Source organism: Cnephaeus nilssonii (assembly GCF_951640355.1).
Source record: "Cnephaeus nilssonii genome assembly, chromosome: 6".
Lineage (NCBI taxonomy): Eukaryota > Metazoa > Chordata > Mammalia > Chiroptera > Vespertilionidae > Cnephaeus > Cnephaeus nilssonii.
Genome location: NC_137077.1, coordinates 81298180 through 81315453, shown reverse-complemented (window position 1 = coordinate 81315453; position 17274 = coordinate 81298180). Strand labels below are relative to the sequence as shown.

Sequence of the window (17274 nt, the reverse complement as noted above, 5' to 3'; positions counted from 1 at the left end):
AAAATACAACCCACAACAACAGAGCTGGTTTTTAAAAATATAATTTTATTGATTTTAGAGAGGAAGGGAGAGGGAGAGAGATAGAAGCATCAATGATGAGAGAGAATCGGCTGCTCCCTGCATGCCCCCTACTTGGGATCAAGGCTGCAACTCGGACATGTGCCCTTGACCGGAATCAAACCAGGACCCTTCAGTCTGCAGGCTGACATTCTATACACTGAGCCAAAATGGCTAGGGCCAACAGGGCTCTTTTTGAATGTACTTGGAATGACTTTTAACTCATAGTACAAATGCAGATATTTTAGTCTATATAAATGCATTTAAAAACCAGGTTGAATGCATTATGAAATTTTAGTTCATCTAAAAGAGAAACTTAATTAAATGCATTTTAAAAATGATTTTAGCATGGTGAAAATGTGATTTTGGTTATTCATTTGGCCACATTTAATTGGTAAATAAATACATACTTTTGGTTGTAAATGTGTGAGTGAATAAAAGGTAGATATAACCACAGTTGTCACTCTATCTATTACCCAAAAGCATCTATACTAATAAAAGAGAAAGATGCAAATTGACCGTACCTTCGAGACACCCACCAGCCAATCAGGAGTGAGTATGCAAATTAATCCAACAAAGATGGCAGGTTAATTTGCATATGCAGGCACCAAGTGGCTGGGGGTGGGGCGGAACACCTATGTCATTGCCATGGTGACGGGGCAGGCATTCTGCACCACCCCAGCCTCTCTGGGCCTCTGGGCAGCGTGGGAAGGTAGAAAGGTGGCTCCGGGCTGGAGCAAAGGCAGAAAGGCGGCTCCAGTAGGGAGCAAAGGCAGTGCCGGCAGCCAGGGGAAGGAAGGCCCATTCTTGCACGAATCTTCATGCATCTGGCCTCTAGTATAAATATATGTGTGCGTGTTTACAAACATGCTCGTGCGCACACACACATACACACACACACACACACACACACACACACAATGTACTAATTCAGGAAGCTAATTCAGGAATGTCAATTTTTAAAGAAACTGTTTTTTTCCCAGCAACCTTATTTCCCTTTTCTGTTCAAGACATTCAGTGTTGCTCCTACCCTTTCAGTGCTCTGAGCAGTGAAGGCTTCAGTCAAGTCTTTCACGGAGGGCTGAGCACTCTTCTTCAGAAGGGAACTGCTGAATAGGCACCAGGGCACCCGCAGAGGAGTTTGATGCCTCGGTTAAGTGGCAGTGAACTCGGGAGCTGCAGCAGTCCATTCACCCTGAAATTCCTCCTTGGTCGCAGCCTTTTTGGCAGTGCTCTGCTCTTCCTTTTCAATCTCTGCAGAAGCAGAGGTCAGGCATGACCTCCCATGGGTGTTCACACATGCACAGAGCCTCCCAGCCCCACATGGATGGCATCAGACCCACTGGGGAGCTCCCTATTGTTGCACAGGATGGCAATGTGCACACAGTACAGAGGGAGTCTGAGTTACACAGAGTGATGGCTGGCAGGTTAATGTAAGGCATCTGTGAGAGGCTGGTGCTCAGCCCTGGGATCAGTAGCCACCGAAGTCTCAGCTCCCAGGAGCTGCCTGGAACTGGTTTGTGAAGGTTCCAGGAGTGAGGCGTCAGCAGTGGGAGTGGCTCCAGGGGCAGCAGCAAACCTCAGCACAGCTCGCTGGCCCGTGTTCCTGGACGACATGGCACTGACATCAGTGTGGTTTTCAGGGGCAGCAATGGCAGGAGCTGGCGCAGAAGCTCCTCCAGGTTTCTTCAGATTGATGATGCAGACGCCATCCCTTTTCCTGTTGCAGCTGTACGGCTCCATTTCCAAGTCAAGGTCGGTGCCACCTAAGAGTGTTCCTGCTGCAAGGAATTTGAGGACCTCCTCCTCCTTTATAGGACATCAAGGGCTCTGGGCATTGTGAAAGTGTCTCTATTAGTGACAAGGGGAACCCAGAACAATATTCTATGATCCCTTCTTTTGGCAGTACAGAAAAGCAGGAATGTCATTTGTAATAAATAAAGAAAAGCATATCAGTAACATAGATTGTGGCCAATTTATATACAGTGAAAAATTTGAAGAAGATGCACAAAATTCTAGATATGGAAGAACTCTCAGCTCTTTGCAGCTAAAGGTCACTGCTATAGGCTGAATTGTGTCCCCTCAAAATTCATGCTGAAGCTCTAGTCCCCAGCACCTGCCATCTGACTGCATTTGGAGAGAGGGCCTTTAAAGACATAATTTAGTTAAAATGAGGCTAATAGGATGAGCCCTAATTCAATCTCACTGCTGTCCTAGTAAGAAATTCGAACACACAAAAAGACACCCAGGGCACACGTGCACAGAGGGACAACCATGTCAGGACACAGCAAGAAGGGGCCATCTGCAAGCCAAGGAGAGAGATCTCAGAAGAAATCAACCCAGCTGACACTGTGATCTTAGACTTCCAGCCTCCAGAACTGTGAGAAAATAAATTTCTGTTGTTTGAGCCACCTAGTCAGTGGTAGTTTTGTTTGGCAACTTAGAAAACTAATAGTCAGTCAATCTACTATTAAAATGCATGAATTATCTCTAATATTTTTCTAATTCCATCAAGAGTTTTCTATCTAAAACTTTAATTAGAATTGGCAAAGAAAGTCTAGTCTTCTTAAAGACTCATGTTTCCCCTGAAATTCCCTCCTATACTTGTGCTCCTCTTACAGGACCTCATACATAAGGTCCTAGTGTGCTTGTGCTTGGGATCCTTTTATTTATTTGTATATATATATATATATATATATATATATATATATATATATATATATATTAATATATTTTATTGATTATTCTACAGAGAGGAAGGGAGAGGGATAGAGAGTCAGAAACATCGATGGGAGAGAAACATCAATCAGCTGCCTCCTGCACACCTCCCACTGGGGATGTGCCCGCAACCAAGAAACATGCCTTTGACCATAATCGAACCTGGGACCCCTCAGTCCGCAGGCCAATGCTCTATCCACTGAGCCAAACCAGTTAGGGTGGGATCCTTTTATAATAAACAGTTCTGAATATCTTCAAAGCATGTTTTAACACGATTTCCTAGAAAGAACACAAATATGGTTGAAAATCAGGCGTTTTATTATGAAGACAACCTAAAGTTTAAATATCACTTAGGCAATAATTTATCTTTTTTTTAAAAAAAAAAATGAACAAACTGTAGTGTTAGGGGCAGAGCACTTGAGAATTAATTTAATAGCTAGGAAAGACTTTTGCCCTCCTTTGTGATTGTGAATGCTTTGCCCTTCTGCACAATGATAATACTACTATCACTAATCCTTATTTAAGCATAAGCTGGCAGGAGAAACAACAATAGCAACAAATACCTTTCTCTCAATTACAGAAGAAAAAATATATTCATATTTTAAAAAATAAAAGTTGCAAGTATTTGTGTTTACTTATGTAAGTAGTTTTGTTTCTGTATGTATATCCATGTTAGCATATCAAGTGAATTATTAATTAAACCACTTCTGAGCCATGTGTCTGTGGATAAATTTCTTAATCTAAGGTACTGTTCCCTCATCTATAAAATGGGGCTAATAAAATGCTATGTCCCAAGGATTTAGGTGGAGGTATTAAATAAAACGTATTGCGAAACTCTTGGCAGTGTGGCTGATACACAGCAAAATATCAATAAAAGTTAGCAACTATAAGCTTTTATTTCCATAAAGCTCATACAGTGAATTCCTCAAAGGCAGACGCCTTAGTTATCTTAGGGCCAGCATCATGCCCTGGAGAGCAGGCTCTCTATGAGCATCGTAGGCTGACTTATATTATTATAGGTTAGACTGAACTGGAATAGATAGTAAGTACATACACTTACACAATGCTTTATGTTTCTGTTACTTTTTAAAACTATTTTAATATTACAAAGGAAAAAGTGTTAAATCGTAAAATATTTAGCTGGATAAAATAAGCTATATTAAGGAATCTAAGTCAGTTTGGGCATGACTCTTATAAGTGCAATGCTTCTAAATAATATCATCTACACTAATAAAAGAGAAGCATGCAAATTAATGTCACTCCGCTACACCCAACAGCCAATGAGAGTGAGTATGCAAATTAACCTGAAAAGATGGGGGCAACCCCGCCCCCCAGCCGCTCCGGGCCTGTGGGAGTCGGAGAAGTTGGATGCCAGCGCCTGAGGCTGGCTGCAGCCAGGGAGACCAAGAAGCCACCTGCCCCATGACCCCAGGCCTCAGAAAGCAGCAGAAGCCTCATGTCTGCCTGCCCCACATCCTGGGGGAGACAGAGAAACTGGGCCCCAGCGCCTGAGGCTGGGTGCAGCCCGGGAGAAGTAGAAGCTGCCTGCCCAGTGATCCCAAGCTGCAGCCAGCTGGAGAAGCCGCCTGACCCATGTCCACACGCCCCATGTCTTGGGGGAGACAGAGAAACCGGGCCCCAGCACCTAAGGCTGGCTGCAGCCTGGGAGACAAAGAAGCATCCTGCCCCGTGATCCCAGGCTGCAGCCAGCAGCAGAAGCCTCACGTCTGCCTGCCCCACATCCTGGGGCAGATGGAGAAAATGGGCCCCAGCACCTGAGGCTGGGTGTGGCCCGGGAGACGAAGAAGCTGCCTGCCCCATGATCTCAGGCTGCAGCCAGCCAGAGAAGTCACCCACACTGCATCCCAGGGAAGATGGAGAAGCTACCCGCCTGTGGTCCAGGCACCAGCACCTGCGGCTGGCTACAGCCTGGTAGACAGAGAAGCCGCCCACCCCACAGTCCCGGGCACCAGTACCTGCGGCTGGCTGTGGCCCAGGAGACAGAGAAGCTGCCCACCCCACGGTCCTGGGTGCCAGCACTTGCGGCTTCAGCCCAGGCAAGCCACCTGCCCACCATCCCCTGCGGCTGCAGCTGGCCTGGGCGCCTATGGATGACCAGAGGGAGGGAAGCCCAGATCCCAGGTGCCTATGGTTGGCTGGAGGAGGGAATTCTGGGTCCCAGATGTGGGGCCGTGGCAGAGGTGGTTAGGGGCAATCAGGCAGGCAGGCAGAAGCAGTTAGGGGCAATCAGGCAGGCAGGCGAGCAGTTAGGAGCCAGCAGTTCTGGATTGTGAGAGGGATGTCCGACTGCTGGTTATCCCCTAAGGGGTCCCAGATTGGAGAGGGTGCAGGCCAGGCTGAGGGACACCCTTCCCCCTCCCCCTGTGCATGAATTTCATGCACCGGGCCACTAGTCCTATCTAATAAAAGAGTAATATGCAAATTGACCATCATTCCAACACACAAGATGGCTGCCCCCATGTAGTCAAAGATCCTGCCCCCATGTGGACACAAGATGGCAACCACAAGATGGCCTGCAAGGGAGGGCAGTTAGGGGTGATCAAGCAAGCAGGGGAGGGCAGTTAGGGGTGATCAAGCAAGCAGGGGAGGGCAGTTAGGGGTGATCAAGCAAGCAGGGGAGGGCAGTTAGGGGTGACAGGGCTGGCAGAGGAGGGCAGTTGGGGGAGACCAGACCTGAAGGGGAGGACAGTTGTGGGGGACCCAGGCCTGCAGGGGAGGGCAGTTAAGGGCAACCAGACCTGCAGGGGAGGTCAGTTGGGGGAGATCAGGCATGCAGGTGAGGGCAGTTGGGGGTGACCAGGCCAGCAGGGGAGAGGAGTTAGGGGCAACCAGGCTGGCAAGAGAGGGCAGTTAAAGGTTACCAGGCCAGCAGGGGATGGCAGTTGGGGGCGACCGGGCCAGCAGGGGAGGGAAGTTAGGGGTGACCAGGCCTGCAGAGGAAGACAGTTGGGGGTGACCAGGCCTTCAGGGAGGGAAGTAGGGGGGGACCAGGCCTGCAGGGGAGGGCAGTTGGGGTGACCAGGCCAGAAGGGGAGGGAAGTTAGGGGTGACCAGGCCTGCAGACGAGGGCAGTTAAGGGCAATCGGGCCAGCAGGGGAGCAGTTAGGCGTCAATCAGGCTGGCAGGGGAGTGGTTAGAGGGTGATCAGGCTGGCAGGCAGAAGCAGTTAAAGGCAATCAGGCAGGCAAGCAGGCAAGCGGTTGGGAGCCAGCAGTCCTGGATTGTGAGATGGATGTCCCAGATTGGAGAGGGTACAGGCTGGGCTGAGGGACCCCCCCCCATGCATGAATTTTGTGCACCGGGCCTCTAGTATACTATAAGTAGACATGTTTCACAGAAAATTTAATAATTTTGTTGATATTCCAATTTTCATTATTTTAATCAAAATATTTTTCTTTAGCTATTTAGAGTTGATAAATTTGATTTGTGCTCTTAAAAACATCAATTTTTCTTTCTGAAAAATGACAAAACATTTTGCTAATTTTCAACTTTCAAGAACTTAAAATCCATTCAAAGCTCAAAACTGATAGAGGCCTAGCAGGTGTGGGTCAGTGGTTGAGCATGGACCCGTGAACCAGGAGATCACAGTTTGATTCTGGTCAGGCTCCATCCCCAGTAGGAGGCATGCAGGGGGCAGCTGATGGATGATTGTCTCTCATCATGGATGTTTCTATCTCTCTCTCCTTCTCCCTTCCTCCCTGAAATCAACAAAAACGTATTTTTAAAACACCTGATAGCTGCAATAGGTCACTCAATTTAGCAAAAGTGTGTACTCTCTATTTCTAAGTGTTACAGAGAACTCATTATCTTTTTTTACATATAAAGAATGACACAATAAGCCAAGGATATCAACACATCATGAACTCTTATTTTGAGGATTTATTTCTTGCTCTTACAGTTTACCCTAAGAGAGGATTTCTAGAAAGGTATGCCAGACCAATTGGACAGTGTCAGTGTGGTATAATGGAGAGATCACGAGAACAGAATTCAGGAATCCAGATTCCAGGCCTGACTCCCCTATTTTAAAACTTATCATTTCTAGTCAATATCACTAACTTTCTCTGGATCTCAGCCTTATTTTCTGGAACACAGGAAGTATGCTGTATGTGTGTCTGTCTCTGTGAGGATATGATTATGCTTTAGGAAATGGAGAACAATTTAAAGATGAGACATTTTTGCCTCACATATTGTCTTCTCTGGCGTATAGTTTTCTCTACAAAAGCAAGTACTAAGTAAGCCAATGTCACCAACAGATCTTGAGTGAATTTCATATGTAGTTCTAATATTTACTGCATGCTTTTTGTGCCATTTATTGCCTGGCTACTATGAGCTAGGACTTGAAATACATTACTGCCTAATCTTTAGATTAGGTAGTCATTACAGAACAAAAAACACCAAAAGTGTCAGTCCTTTATGTTTTGTGCACACATGCAGGGAAAAGTTCTAGATTTGAGCCATGGAGATTTTACGGATGGAACTTCTGGTGCCCAGAGAGGTTGAGTTGCCCAAAGTTAAACACAAGGCTCATGACATATATAGGCTGAAACACTACTGGGAACTCCACTTAACACTATGGGAACTGAGGCTCAGAGAAGTTAAATAATCTGCCTTAAATTTCCCAGGCAGAAAGCGGTAGAGCCAGGATGTAAACCCAGGTCTGTTGACTGACTGCAAAGGTAATGTTCTTTACATTACGACACAGCATAAAAGGAAAGCATGTTAGATAAGCGCAATGCACCTCCTTCTTTCATTTAATTAACAGTTGTGAAATAAATCATCTAGTGTTTTACAACTTCCTTGTTCTCTCCTCCCTCCTTGGCTGTGCAGCCTCTCTGCTCTTCCACTTGAGTTAGCTGGTCTCACAAAATCAAACTTGTTCTCTTCTCTTTGAGGTAGGAAGGTTATGGAGCATTATGCTCTCTTTTCTTTTCTCTCTTCTTTTCTTTCTTTCTCTTCTTTTCTTTTGCTCTCTCTCTCTCTCTCTCTCTCTCTCTCTCTCTCTCTCTCTCTCTCTTTCTCTTTTCCAGCTTTCCTTTATATAATGCTAAAAGTTCAAGGATTATCTTCCTTAACAATGCCAGATCTTTGATACAATTGATTTAGGAGAACAGTTTCAGCATAAGGATGAACTGACAAAAACTCTTATTGAAGCAGGGAAACTTTGTTCCACTGCAAATAATCAAGATTATAGAAAACCCTCTTTGTTCGCAGTGTCCTATGGTGTCGCTATTCTTTAGTGAACCTTCTCCCTAGGAAGGCTTCCTTCTTCAAATGCCTTCTTTAGGTTCACTATCAGTGCTTTAATACCTTGACTACTTTATTTCTGCTCAATGAAAACTTTTTAGCTTCCTTTTATTTTTTTTCTAGTTAGCACCATTGGAAACCAGATGAAAGGCGGCTTCTCACTTTGCACTGATAGTTGATCAAGATAAACCTACAAACACAAAGGTTACAGAGATGATATTGTACAAGCTATCCTAAGGTCGAGTAACGAGAAACCCAATAACGGGATTAGGGGGAAATCAGCACAGATAATCTTCAGCATCCAATGTTCATGCTGAAAAGACTCAGTGCTAGCCTAACGATTTCCTTTGGTCTTCATAAAAGAACCTTGTTCAGTGTTCTGAGCCCTCCATTGTCATGAAATCAGTCATTTGAATCAAAGTCCTTAAGGACATTTTCCACGCTGAGAGTACTGCTTTGAAAGGTGTCTAATTATCTTGTAGCTACCCAGCATGCCCTATGACTTGACAGGTTATTTTCTACCTTTCAAGCACATAAGAAAACTCAGCAACATAAATACTCTTTCTAAGGAATATTTAACTCACTTCTTAGCCATAAATTCCTCTATTTAACAAGAATCATTAAGGGTTGCAGTAAAGCATCGTGGTTAGAAGGAAGGGCTTTCAGAGTCATGCAGGCACTTTCTAGTTCTGTGACCTTGAGTAGTCACCTAACTGCCCTGTGGCTTAGTTTCTTCATCTATAATACAAGGTGACTGTACCCACCACATAGGTGGATGTGATGATCTTGTTTCTCTTTCTCTAAATAATGATAATGATTAGCACCACCCTATGCATGGATAGTTTACTAAAAACCATAACAAGCAATAACAGTTGTGTAAAGAGCATTGTGAGGATTGTTGTATAGGTTATCATAAAGGTTAAATAATATATGCAAAGTACTTAGCACTTTGTAAGTGCTCCATAAACAATTATGAACTGACCTTAAGCCAATTTAACATGTACAACTTGGGTTCTTTATGATAGACCAGGGGCCCGGTGCATGAAATTTGTGCACAGGGAGGGGTTCCCTCAGCCCAGCCTGCACACTCTCCAATCGGGAACCCCTTGGGGGATGTCTGACCGCCAGATTAGGCCTGATCCCTCTTGCAATCTGGGACTGCTGCCTTCTAACTGCTCACCTGCCTGCTTGATTGCCCCTAACTGCCCTCATCTGCCAGTCTGATCTCACCCCCAAGTGCCCTCCCCTGCCTGCCTGGTTGCCCCCAACTGCCCTCCCCTGCTGGCCTGATCTCTCACCTAATGGCCCTCCCCTGCCGGCCTGATCTCATCCCCAATAGCCCTCCCCTGCTGGCCTGATGTCGCCCCTAACTGCCCACCCCTGCAAGCCTGATTGCCCCTAACGGCCTCTGCCTGCCTCATTTCCCCTAACTGCCCTCCCCTGCCAGCCTGACCTCACCCCTGACTGCCCTCCCCTGCTGGCCTGATTGCCCCTAACCCCCTGCCGGCCTGATTTTGCCCCCAACTTCCCTCCCTTGCCAGCCTGATCACCCCTAACTGCCTGTTCCTCGGCACCCACCACCATGGCTTTGTCTGAAAGGAAGTCAGATGTCCAGAAGATGGCCAGTAGACCCGGTCTAATTAGCATATTACCCTTTTAGTAGCACAGATAGATTATATAGGATAGGATTGCTTAAATTGGGGAGGGGGAAGCCTTTTTCCTTTTTCAGCAGGAGGAGATGCTCTTGGCAGACAAAACACATAATTCTTATATCTGGACTGATAGCCAGCTATATGCACTATACTGCCAAATCGGTTATTAAAAAATTGAACCACTATCTCACACCTTACACCAAACAGCTGTTGCCTTTAAAACCCCTCTTTAGCCCCCACCTTAGGTTCTGCCTTCGAAATTCACCCAGATTAGGTTCTGATTATTCAGTTTCTATTCCAGTCAGCATCAAAAGCTCTGCCATTGGCTCCTGGCACTTCACCCAGACTTGGTTCTGATTGGTCGGTTTCTATGCCAGTCAGTGTCTCTGGGCCTATCTCTGGGCCTGATCAAAGAGGCGGGGCTGATCAGCAGTCCCGAGGAGGCCCAGAGAGAAACAGAGGTGGGGCTGCTGGCAAAGCTGGGAGAGAAAGAGAGAAGCAAGTGCTGATCAACAGCTGCCATGGAGGCTGGGGATCAGACCCTGCCTCTCTCTTTGCAGGCCTCTCTCTGGGCCTGATCCATAGCCCCCTCGGCAGTCAGTGCTGGGTTGATACACTGGCACTGGCTGCAGTCAGTGCTGGGTCGCCACAGCAACCCAGCACTGACTTTCAGTGTTCGGTTGAGCCTTGGTCATTACAGACCGTGGCTCTTTATGTATATAAATTATTTAGCTTCAGATCATAATGAAAGCCAATCATAAACCAAATTCTGCAACACATATAGAACAATATACTAACAAATAGACACATTTCAGTTCATACAAACTATTCCTTAAAGTTTGATAAATTTCTAGCTCTTGGTACAGTTACCAATAAATGCTCCCATTAACATCTTGCATGAAATATTTACTCAAAACAAACTCATCATAAGAAATCTTCCCACACCAATGGCTGAAATCAATCTGTTTAGGGCTCAAGTTCAAGCATCATTCCTACTGCTAAAGGCTTCAGGTCTCCTTGAATTCTTATGCTATGTTCATGTCTATGTCTCTAAAACAATTTTAGCCAATGCACATATTCTGAAAAACTTCAGTTTTACCAAGGAGAGCTTTCTTACATTAAGGATGTTGTTCAGTAAGTTACTTTTTTTCTCCTCTAAAAAAAGTATTTTGCCATAGAGCAGTGATGGGCAACTTTTTGAGCTTGGTGTATCAAACTTCGCCAAAAAACTGAGCATAACTCGGGTAGTGTGTCACTTTGAGGAAAAAACATTATTTCGCAAATGTTTCATCCTCAGGAGCAGCAAATGTTTCATCCTCGGCATCCGGCCGCCTTAGCGGCCACGTGTCATCAGAAATGGCTACGCATGTCAGTGTTGACACGTGTGTCATAGGTTCGCCATCACTGCCTTAGAGTATGCTATTAATGGATAATACCTAACACTCTTATTTCTAACCTATTTCCAACGTCTATGAATGAGCTAGATTTGGACGGCATAGAGATGAATAATAGAAGTGCTTGCATTCCTCTCGAGCATGGAACCTCTATTGAGGAAGCTAGCTGGCAGCCCTGGCCTAAAATTCTTGAGTAGAATTCTAACAGCAGCTGGATGCACCCTCAATCAAATATCACACACCTAATGCCATGCTGCATATTTTAAGGTCAATGAAGAATATCATAGCAATAATCGCATTTAAATATGTATCATTTACAAATGACAAAGAAAATATGTATTTAAAAACCAATGGTTATGACAATGATGGCTTTATTTTCATATCGCACCTTGGGTGTGTCTTCAGGATGAGAAAGCTGGTTTCTGGGATTTGCCAGGGGAGCCTCCACAGCATGGAAAGACATCTTTGAGTGAAATTGGAATAAAGCAAAGGAAAGTGGGTAGGAGTGGCTGATGTATGTGGCTGATGGTAGCAATGTCTAGGATTTACTAGCCATTCTAAGTTTGGATCTCTAAATTTTGAAAACCAACTCTTCCCTCAAGGCCATCCCTCAAGAGTAGGTTAAAAACTGGTCAAGATCCTCATAACCTCTGAAGATGGCGTCACAGCACACAGTTCCTAGCTGAGGGAAAACATTGACAATGGGGTACATTGTGAACAAATGTCTTTTATCTAAACTTGATAAGTGGTCTGATGACGCTGAAGGAAGACACGAAAGCACAAAAAAATCTGCTACTTGTCTAAACCAGTTGCACATGCAGTAGAAAAAAAAAAGTAGCTTATTTCAGACTGTGGAACACACAATATGAAGTTATTTGGACCCTAGCTACCTTAATGTCAAATCTATTCTTTATCACCCAGTACTCCCAAGGAAAGAAAGAAAGAAAGAAAGAAAGAAAGAAAGAAAGAAAGAAAGAAAGAAAGAAAGAAAGAAAGAAAGAAAGTCCCAAATATGTGACAACTGCTATGCTGTCCTGTTTATAATTGCTGTAGAAGAGATTGTCAGGGGAGTCGCATTACCTCTGTGACAGAGCTTTTCAAAATAGCATATTTGTCTGTTTATGCACTCTTTATTAACTGTGCCATCCAAGAGCTGTACAGAACAAACATGTCAATTAGGAAATAAGCCATGGTGTAGAAATTTCTCATTTAAATGATTCATTAGAGAGCATGCATTTCAAAAGTAGAATGTAAAAAAGAACATTGCCACAGTTGAGGCCACAAATCTCTTTTAAAATCAGATAACTAAAGAGAATAACATCACTGCCGAAAACATCAACCTGAATTAATCTATTTAATACACATATATGAAAGCCATAATCAGGAAAAATATGCAAAATGTACAATTAGGTAACATATTTTTTAAATGTCATGGAGAAGAGGGAACCTTGGTCAAATATATAAAAGTTGTGTTATTTCATGTTATTTGAGCATCTAAGCTATAAATCAATAAGCCAATACCTTCTTGATTATTTGATAAACATGGAATTTAATTATCTATTTGCATTATAATTATATCCACAGAACACAAATTCTTTTTTTTGCAATCAAATTCTATATGATGTGTGATCAATATTTATTTATAACACTAAATAGAACCTTCTGAATTAATATTATGAACATTTTTAGAATTTCACAAAAAAGTAAAAAAGTATCTCTGATTAGGTATTATACAGGTTCAACTTTCTTCATGAATGGAATTATTTATTGTCGATTTTTAAATTGGACCTGTGATTAATTTTTAGGCACAGTATAAATGCAAAGTATTTAATGCAAATAATTTAAGTATTTACTATTGTTGGCACTATTTGCTAATCTTTATTCTGTAATTTAAAAACAAGTGAGCTAAACAAATGGGCTTGATAGTATTCCCTGAATACTAGAAAATTTGGGTTATTCAAAGAAAATTCTGTGAACTGATGTCTCTCATTATTTTTAGGGATGATAAAGCCACACACCTATAGGATAAAGGAAGCTTCACATTTTTGTAGCTGGGCACACAATAAGGAAGAGGTTAACTTTCGAATTAACTTGAGCAGATGAGTCCCACAGTAGATTCTGACTGGCACACCTCAGGCGATGTATCCACACCTCACCAATCAGACAACTGGCTGGACCCAGATCCAGTTGTGAGGGGAACAGAACCTTGTGAATGACAAACCCTCCTGAGAGGCATGGAATCCAGTGTGAATTCTACAAAAGAAAGTGGGGTTCTCGTAGAAGAAGAAGAAGAAGAGGAAATTGTACTGGGCAGATAAAGAGTCCTAACCATAGCCCATATGCCTGGATTATATCATGATTTTTCCACTTAATGATGGAAGAATCTTAAATAAAAAACCTTACCTTGTTGGTCCTCAGTTTTCTTATTTATCAAATAGAATAATTATCTCACTTACATAATTGTTGAGAGAAGTTAGTGACATAATATAAGCTAAGGGCCTAACCCAATACCTGACTCATGTCTGGTATCAGTAACCTAATTAGAACAATATTTAAGAGATTCACTATGTTCTGTTCACTATACAAGACACTGAAGGTAAAATTATAAGTGATAAACGTCATAGTCAATGACTTTAATCAAATTATCACACAAAGAAATGTCAAATTAGCAAATACTACAAATGAGAGGGAATTCCTACTTGTCCTATATAATAAAAGCCTAATATGCTAAGTGTCTGACTGTTCATTCAACCGGTCGACCAGTTGCTATGACACGCGCTGACCACCAGGGGGCAGATGCTCCAACCATTAGGTTAGCTTGCTGCTGGGGTCCGGTTGATTAGGACTAGGTCAGACAGGTCGGACACACCCTGGAGCCCTCCCGCGGTTCCTCCCCAGCCCCGACTGTGCACTGGTAGGGTCCCTCAACCTGGCCTGCACCCTTTTGCAATCCGGTACCCCTCGGGGGATGTTGGTGAACTGGTTTAGGCCCGATCCCCCACAGGCCAGGCCAAGGGACCCCACGGGTGCATGAATCCATGCACTGGGCCTCTAGTGTTTATAATAAGGAGTTGACAAAATCAGAGTGTTAGAGAAAGCCTGCCTGAGGAACAGAGGGAATATTGAGTTGAGATCTAAAGAATGAGAAAGTATTTACTAGGCAAAGAGCAGGGGGTTGAACAAAGTGGTCTAAGCAGAGGCAGAAGGAAGGGTATATGCAAAGGTTCTGAAATGAGAGGGAATTGTGAGGAATAGAAAGAAGGCCCTTGTCTCTTGAGCAGGGAGGCACAGCGTGAGTTGACTTGGAAGAGGCAGCGAGGGGCCAGACCCTGGAACTCTTGAAGCCTTTCCTAAGGTATTTACTTCTTTATCCCAAGAGCAATGGCAGGTTACCAGTTTTTGGCAGAGGAGTTAATACTCAACGTGTGATTTTTCTCCTTCTCTTTTTTCACCTTCCCCAAAGGTGAGAATGGATGGCCTCCCTCTGGTCTGGTCTGGCCTTGGCAGAAATACGGGCTTTAGTTTGGGGTGCCACTTTTTTAAAGAAGGGTACTGAAAACAACCTGTGTTTCTAACAGGGGCAGCCACAAAGTGGTGGAAAAAAAAAGATGTTTCATGTGCACAAAACAAGACTGAGATTTAGTTACTAAACGAAACCTGTTTCTTAACAAGAACAAATGTTAAAGCTTTTTAAAAAAAGCTATTCAACAATTAGATTGGTTAAAAAAACACCCCACCAGCATGGTAGACCAACTAGCATTGAAAGTATGCAAGGAAAGACTAGATAATCATGGAGAGACTTTCTTTCTAATGTATCAAATGTTGAACTCTCTGTACCCATTGTGAGTGTCTACTATTTCTAAAAGAAAAAATTCCCCATGCCTCTTATCCACTTGGGCCATAGCTGTGCCACTTGTTCACTTTTAAGTACCTCCTGCTTTTGTTTCTGCTAGGGACCTGGATTCTGGCCCGTGTCTCCTCTCCAAGGCACACTTTAAAGAGAAATCTCAGTCTTCCTGACCCACCTCTGACCTTGCCTACTATGGTTGATTTGCATACTAACTCTTTTTAATCCCTTTGACATGTTTTCTTTATTCTCTTGACTAGATTTCAAGTAACATGATCATATAGCAACTGTAGCACAGCACAATGAAAGAAACAAAAGATACAGAGTTATGGCTGGGCTGGTGTTGCTCAGTGGTTGAGCATCAACCTATGAACCAGGAGGTCATAGGCTCGATTCTTGGTCAGGGCACATGCCTGGGTTGTGGGCTCGATCCCCAGTGGGGGGCATGCAGGAGGCAGCCAATCAATGATTCTCTCTCATCATTGATGTTTCTATCTTTCTCATCTTTCTCTCCCTCTCTCTTACCTCTGAAATAATATATATATATACACACTAGAGGCCCAGTGCATGATTGAATCATGCACGTGTAGGGTCCCCTACACGCTTTCGCTTTTGATCACGGGGGAGCTGGGTGCCTGTCCGCTGGTGCACCAGGCCTTTCAGAAGCCTCTGGCGTGGCGGAGGCTTCTGAAAGGCCTGGTGCCTGAGCGGACAGGCACCCAGCTCCCCCGCTTTTGATGGTCCGCGGTGGGACGTGAGCTCGCTGCCCCAGAGGCCCCTTCTGTGCCGCAGCACAGCCATGGCGCAGACGCTGAGCTCGAGCCGCTGCTGGTGACACAAGCTCAGTGTCCAGCTGGCCCAGTCGGCCACCCCGGCCACCCCGAGTCCTGCCCCCCCGCACCTCCTGGCCAATCGCGGGCATAGCGAAGGTACGGTCAATTTGCATATTTGTCTATTATTAGGTAGGGTGTGTGTGTGTGTGTGTGTGTGTGTGTGTGTGTATACATATATATATATATATATATATATATATAGAGAGAGAGAGAGAGAGCAATTACTTTAAACTTTTCTTGTGGTCCTTTTTTCAAACACTGATTTTCCTAACCTTGGAGGTAGTCTTCTAGCTGGGAGCTCCAGAGCCACACGGAGTGAAGTCCTGGAAGGGTGCACAGTGACATAACTAGTCCGCATTTCCACTCCATGTTCTCCCCAAACTTATGCTGTTAAGTGTGGTAGACTGAGTAGGGGCCCTCCGAAGATGTCAACATCCTAATCCCTGGAACTTGTGAATATGTTATGTTATGTTATGTTATGTTATGTTATGTTATGTTATGTGGCAAAGATGGAATTAATATTGCTAGTCAGCTGACTAAAATAGGCAGGTTATCCTGGATTACCCAGGTGGGCCCAATGTACTCACAAGGTGCTTAGAAAAGGAGAGAGAGGCAGAAGGGAGGGTCAAAATGGTTTGAAGTGAGGAGGATTGAACTCACCATTACTGACTTTGACAATGAAGGAGGTTATGAGCCAAAGAAGCAGACAGCTTCTGGAAGCCAGAAAAGGCCAGAAAAGGCAAGAAAAGGGATTTTCTCCAATATTTAGCCCAGTGAGATTTATGGCTCCAAATGGTAAGATAATAAGTTTGTGCTGTGTTAAGCCATTACATTTATGGTTATTTGGTACAGCAGCAATAGAAAACTAACACAGTGAGCTTCAAATTTTGCCTAGTTTCTTGTTCTCTCATGGTTATACTAGTTCATTCATTTTTAACAAAGGCACACTCAACTGATGAAGGCAAACTTGGAATCCTACTCTCTAATTAAAATACCTAATTCCTACATTTATCCATTATTCTTGTTCTAACCCATTATTGATGTTAATGTCTAGTTAACATTTTCTTTTAAAAAAATTAAAATGCCTTTTTAATGGTCTCCAGTTATAACAAACATACAAAAGGGTTTTGGAGAATCAATAAAACATTTATTTTATGTAATTTTTAAAGGTTGTATAGCCAGAGCACTGGATTCAAATGAAGGTCTGCTATCTACTAGCTGTGGTTTGGGAAAACTGACCTCTGTGAGCCTCCCTTTCACCATCTATAAAATGGGAATAAAAATGAGAGGATCTATACAATAGCTTGAGGAAAAGATTTAATTATATAATCTATGTAAAGTCCTTGGCATGACGCCTAGTATGTAATTAAGTGCATCACATAATGGTGTTCCCTAATATTATCCTTACATTATCTTTCCGATTTCAAAAACTTCTCTAACAGAAAGCTGTTTCCAGAACACTTGCTGTGTCTGCAACCTGCATAGTGAATAATCTACACTTCCTTTCG

General features: G+C 43.7%; 1 pseudogene across 1 annotated transcript; it reads right to left on the bottom strand.

Moving 5' to 3' along the window:
• Window positions 1–1210: 1210 nt before the first annotated feature.
• On the bottom strand, window positions 1211–11549 carry LOC307101098 (small ribosomal subunit protein uS2-like; annotated as a pseudogene). Its single transcript has 2 exons — window positions 11475–11549; window positions 1211–1866 (listed from the first exon to the last, which is right to left on the bottom strand). The product of its transcript is annotated as a small ribosomal subunit protein uS2-like (transcript).
• Between the last annotated feature and the right edge of the window lie 5725 nt (window positions 11550–17274).